The sequence below is a fragment of the Cynocephalus volans genome, chromosome 2, assembly GCF_027409185.1.
Source record: "Cynocephalus volans isolate mCynVol1 chromosome 2, mCynVol1.pri, whole genome shotgun sequence".
Lineage (NCBI taxonomy): Eukaryota > Metazoa > Chordata > Mammalia > Dermoptera > Cynocephalidae > Cynocephalus > Cynocephalus volans.
Window position 1 is genome coordinate 171,106,983 of NC_084461.1, and position 6,155 is coordinate 171,113,137.

Sequence of the window (6,155 nt, forward strand, 5' to 3'; positions counted from 1 at the left end):
CTCCACTGGCCTCTTCTTCCTTCCTCTGGCCAGTCATCTTCTTTCACAGAGCTACTGAACGTTGTTGTCCCTGAGGCTCAATGCTAGGCTCTTATATCTCACTCTCTCCTTAGGGATCTTACTAGAACCAATGGCTTCAATTATCCTTTTGCCTATGTCTCACCACTTCTATCTCCAATTAGTTATTTTTAATAAGTCCAACTGTGTTTTTGGTAGCTCTGCTTAAAAGTCTCAGGGACACTTCAGATTCAATGTACCAGCTGTCACTTACTGAAAACTTACTATGTGCCATTATAATGAATTTCATGAGAAACAAACTACAGAGTGCTTCAGATGAACACCACAAAGGTTCTTGGGCTCAAATCCATTCCAAGAGGTCTGAGAAGACCACCTAGGAAGAACAACCTTTTAGTTGAGAACTGAAGGATGAGCAGAGTTGACCAAAAAAAAAAAAAAAAAAAAAAAAGCAGTGGGAGTGAGGAGAAGATGTCATCAACAAAAGTGGTGTAACTAGAGATTCAGTTAAGAGCTCATGGTCAATGCACTCTTTAATACAAACATTCACTGGTTCTTCCTCCCTGTCCAGGTGCTAACCTAATTCCTTCCTTTCCTTTCCAAACATATGTACACAATTGGTTTTCAAATACTCAGCTCCAAATTCTCTGTTTTCCTGAATCCCAGACCTTCCAGTCCCCTCTGGTTTTCTTCATTCTCACTCATGTTCTACAGTGAAGCTTAAACTCATAATGTCCCAAACCCAGCTCCTCATACATTCAGAAACATGGTCCTCTTTCCTGTCTAAGGTAATAATGTCACCATCTCTATCTACATGTGCTCAAAGGATAAATTTGAGAGTCAACCACCACTCCTTTTCCTTACGCACAAAGCCAAATATTTATTTATAAATAAATCATCAGTGACTTTATAATTATTTAATTTCTCTATTTTCTCCACCCTCACCTTTTCTTTTAAAACCACATCTCAAGCATTCATTATTTTGGATTCAGATGTTTTATAAACCTCCTAAAATTGTTCTTAAAATAATATATTTAAATATGTAATCTTTCTCTCTTTTTAATTTATTATGTTGTATTTCAAACACATAAAACTGCATAAAATGTGTGATATTTTGACAAAAGATCCAGAGGTATTATTAGATTCTAAAATGGGTCAATGATCTCAAATAAGATAAGGACTACCTACCTAGACCAACCCTATCTCTAAATTTATTTTTGCACACTCTCAATTTAATAAACCAAGTGTACAGCCAATATATGTCTACTACTTCATAAATTATGCATATGTACTACACTTAATCTGTATAGTGAATTTGCAAAAAACTTAATTTCTTAAGTTAAAAAAACATTAACATAAATAGTAGTCTTAATATTTTCTTTATCCCAGTGGACTAAGGTTGGGCATACTGTTACAGAAACCCTGACCTAGATAGAACATTCAAATCTAACCATCCCACTTTTTCCCAAGTTACCTATTGCTCCCTTCATTTTTTGCCTAAGTTGTTAATGTCTACCCATTGCCTAAAAGATAAATTAGAACTCCCTATCATAACATAAGGCTGCTGCAACTGTATCCAAACCAGCTTCCTAGTTTTATCCCATTTCCCATTTCGTGGGGTACTTTTCTTTCATTAGCCCATTCTATAAGTATGCTAAGAATTCTCACCCAGTTTTGATTTTGCACATACGGCTTTCTCTGCTTAGAAATACTTCTCTCACCCTCTTAAACAGACCCGTATGATAAAGTGCTCAAGCTCAATGGCTTTTCCACAGAAATTCCAAACAAGCTTTATTGATTACTAGCTAGTTACCTTAGACAAGTTTCTACCTTCTTGTTGCTTCAGTTGCATTACCCATAAAATTAGGATAACAGCAAAGATTAGTTAGTTACTACATGTGAGATGTTCAGAACAGTGCCTGGAATATAGTCATTTGACTATTCAAAACTTCTAATATTTTAGTACCTTAGAATAATACAAAATGTACATACTATACTAGAAGTGAACATTAGTTAGCTGTTCTTCTCCTTAAAGCTCAGTATAAATGAATTTTCTTCTGTAAAGTCTTTCCTGACTGTTCTAGCTGGGTTAGCACCCTCAGGCCCTCTAATCTCCCATGGGACTTATTTTCAGTTATGCCTTCCACAAGGCTACACTAGACTTAGTTGTTATGTCATTTATCCTCTTCAATAATTTGTAAGCTTGCTGAGGGCAGGAACCATGCCTTGATTATCATTTTTGTGTTTTTTGACTCCATCACAGTGAAGAGAAGGGAATGTTTATTACCTGCTTGTCGTCACCAGCTGAGACTGCAATTCTGAGAGACGTAATGGGTACACGCCCTCCCCAAATCCAAAGCTCTGCCTACAGTCATGTACATTTCCTGGGATGTGGCCAGGACTCAAGTCAAGGAGACACATTGGGATTCTCATGAACAGAAGTGTCATTAGAGAGACAACCCTGAAGTCATTTCAACCTATCACAACATATTAATCCTTCATACACTATTAAGTCTTTTATGACACAACCTCGTTTAATCCCCAAACTGAGAAATGCAGGGTTAGATGAGAAAAGTTCAGTTAGTTGATTAAACAACTTGCAAGGCAGTGGTCTCAACAGCATGACCCCTGGACCTGTAGCATTAGCTTCACTGAACACTTTTTAGAAATGCAATTTCCAGGCTTCACTGCAGACCTACCACATCGGAACTTTCCTGGATATGCCCAGCAATCTGTATTTTCACAAGTCCTTTTAGTGATGGTGATGTTTCCTAAAGTCCAAAACCATTGCTGTAGGAAACTACCTCAGGAACAAGGGACCAGCGCTTTTGGCTGTTCCACATTCGCCTTCTTAGCAGTTTTCCATGTGCTATCTTCTCCAGCTCTGTATATCTCCACCTTCACACTTGGTGTCTAGGGAGTTGTACTCTTCAGGGAAGTTTGGCATCTTCACTAATAGATTGAGTATTTTATGTGGCCAAGTTCTCTCATGACTGGTACTAGTACTATGTTTTTCTTCCAGAGTATAGTAGGTTTTCACATTCACTATGTGCCATCCTCATAAAGGAAGGAAGGAAGGAAGGAAGGAAGGAAGGAAGGAAGGAAGGAAGGAAGGAAGGAAGGAAGGAAGGAAGGAAGGAAGGAAGGAAGGAAGGAAGGAAGGAAGGAAGGAAGGAAGGAAGGAAGGAAGGAAGGAAGGAAAGAGAAAAAAAGAAAGAGGGGAAGAGGGAAAGAAAACAAAAGAAAAGCTATTTACATGAGGAGAAACTGAGATTCAGAGAAGTAATTTGCACATGTGCATGGAGAGCTAGGATTCAAACCAAGACGTGACTCACAAGCTAGAGTTCGTACCACAGCACTCCGCCTCTGTTTTCATACATGAGGAAACTGAACCTCAAGGAGATAAAAGAAATTACTGGACAGCTAAATCTATTTACTCCACAGCATATAGTACCAAATGAAATTATCTCATTTCTGTATAGTTTTTTTTGTTGTTGTTTTTACCTACTAAGTCCATAAAATATAGACCAATGAAGGCAGAACTTTTTCTCTCTTATTTTCCCTGATGAGAAGATTAACTACACAAGAGCAGACACCTTAGTCACTGGTGTACCCTCAGAGCTTACATTTGTGTTCATATTTTTAAAGCAAACCCTGGATTTAATTGACTTTTTGGGGAGATAATAAATAGTATATAAAATATAGACATATATTTGAGTGATGTTGAGCGTTTTTTCATGTGTCTCTTGGCTATTCATATATCCTTTGAGAAATGCCTATTCAGCTCCTTTGCCCAATTTTTAATTGGGTTATTTGTTTTTTCTCTGTAAAGTTGTTTGAGTTCCTTGTATATTCTGGATATTGATCCTTTATCAGATGTATATTTTGCAAATATTTTCTCTCACTCTGTTGGTTATCTTTTCACTCTGTTGATTGATTGTTGCTGTGCAGAAGTTTTTTAGATTGATATAATCCCATTTGTTTATTTTTTCTTTGGTTGCCTGTGCTTTTGGGGTTATATTCATGAAGTCTCTACCCACTCCTCTTTCCTGGAGTTTTTCCCTTATGTTTCCTTTAAGGAGTTTTATTGTTTCAGGATATATATTTAATTCTTTAACCCATTTTGAGTTGATTTTGGTATATGGTGAGAGGTACAGGTCTAGTGTCATTCTCCTACTTATGAATATCTAGCTTTCCCAGCACCATTTGCTGAAGAGGCAGTCTCTTCCCCAGTTATGCAGACCTGGTGCCTTTGTCAAAAATCAGATGGCTGTAGGCATCTGGGTTGATTTCTGGGTTCTCCATTCCATTCCATTGACCTGTGTGTCTGTTTTTATACCAGTACCATGCTGTTTTGGTTATTATAGCTTTGTAGTATAGTTTAAAATCAGGTAGTGTTATGCCTCCAGCTTTATTATTATTATTATTATTATTTATTTGTTTGTATGTTTGTTTGTTTATTTTTGCTCAGGATTACTTTGGCTATGCATGGTCTTTCGTTATTCCAAATAAATGTCTGGATAGTTATTACCATTTCTGAGAAAAATGTCATTGAAATTTTGATGGGGATTGTATTGAATCTGTAGATCACTTTGGGTAATATGAACATTTTCAAAATGTTAATTCTTCCGACCCAAGAGCATGGGATATCTTCCCATTTTCCTGTGTCCTCTTTAATTTCTCTCAACAGTGGTTTGTAGTTCTCTTCATAGAGATTTTTCACATCCTTGATTAACTTTATTCTTAAGTATTTCATTTTTTTTTTTTTTTTGGTGGCTATTGTAAATGAACTAGCTTTCTTGATTTTTTTTTTCTGCGTGTTCACTGTCAGAGTTTAGAAATGCTACTGATTTTCGTGTGTTGATTTTGTAGCCCCCAACTTCATTGAAATTATTTATCAACTCTAGGAGTATTTGTAGAGGCTTTAGGCTGCTCTATATATAGGATCAAATCATCCACAAACAGGGACAGTTTGACTTCATCTTTTGCAATCTGAATGCCCTTTATTTCCTTCTCTTCTCTGATTGCTCTGGCTAGTACTTCCAACACTATGTTGAATGGGAGTGGTGAGAGTGGGCATCCTTGTCTATTTCCTGTTCTTAAGAGGAAAGCTTTCAGCTTTTCTCCATTAGTGATGATATGGTAGTGGGCTTATCATATATGGCTTTAATTATGTTGAGATACTTTCCATCTATACCTAACTTGTAGAGAGTCTTTATCAAGAACAAGTGTTGAATTTTGTCAAATGCTTTTTTGGCATCTATAAAGATGATCATATGGTTTTTTTATTTGCTTTTACTGATGTGTTGTATTACATTTATTGATTTGCATATGTTGAACCAACCTTGCATCCCTGAGATGAATCCCACTTGATCATGGTGTATAATTTTGTGTACGTGTTGCTGTATTCTGTTAGCAAGTATTTTATTGAAGATTTTTGAATCTATATTCATCAAGAATATTGGCCTATAGTTTTCTATTTTTGATGTTTCTTTGTCTGGTTTTGGTATCAGGGTGATGTCTGCCTTATAGAATGGGTTTGGGATGAAAAACATCACTCTGCATTTGGGAAATGCAAATCAAAACCACACTGAGATACCATCTCACTCCAGTTAGGATGGCTAATATCCAAAAGACTGAGAATGATAAATGCTGGTGATGTTGTGAAGAAAAAGGAAATCTCCCACACTGTTGGTGGGACTGCAAAATGGTGCAGCCTCTATGGAAAATGGTATGGAGGTTCCTCAAATAATTACTGATAGATCTACCATATGACCCAGCTATTCCACTGCTGGGAATATACCCAGAGGAATGGAAATCATCATGCCAAAGGGATACCTGTACTCTGATGTTTATTGCAGCACTAATGACAATAGTCAAGAGTTGCAACCAGCCCAAATGTCCATCATCAGATGAGTGGATGAGGAAAATGTGGTATATCTACAGAATGGAATACTACTCTGCTATAAAAAAGAATGAAATGTTGCCATTTGCAACAACATTGATGGACTCAGAGAAAACTATATTAAGTGAAACAAGTCAGGCACAGAAAGAGAAATATCACATGTTCTCACTTATTTGTGGGAGCTAAAAATAAATAAATAAATATACAAACAAATAAAGGGTTGGGGGAGAAGAAG